Source organism: Silurus meridionalis, chromosome 7 (assembly GCF_014805685.1).
Source record: "Silurus meridionalis isolate SWU-2019-XX chromosome 7, ASM1480568v1, whole genome shotgun sequence".
NCBI lineage: Eukaryota > Metazoa > Chordata > Actinopteri > Siluriformes > Siluridae > Silurus > Silurus meridionalis.
Genome location: NC_060890.1, coordinates 20429073 through 20429287, shown reverse-complemented (window position 1 = coordinate 20429287; position 215 = coordinate 20429073).

Here is a 215-nt window from a genome sequence, read left to right as displayed (position 1 = left end):
ACGTGACGCCAACAATGCGTCGTCATGACGACGTCAGGGAAAAACGGGCACGTTTCATTGCTTGTGTTTATATGAAGTTTTCTTATACCTTCTATATATTTTTTACTTTTTTATTAATGGAAAAAAAAACTAAAATATCAGTAAGTGAACTTACTACATTATATTATAATATATTATATTATATTATATTATATTATATTATAATATATTATATT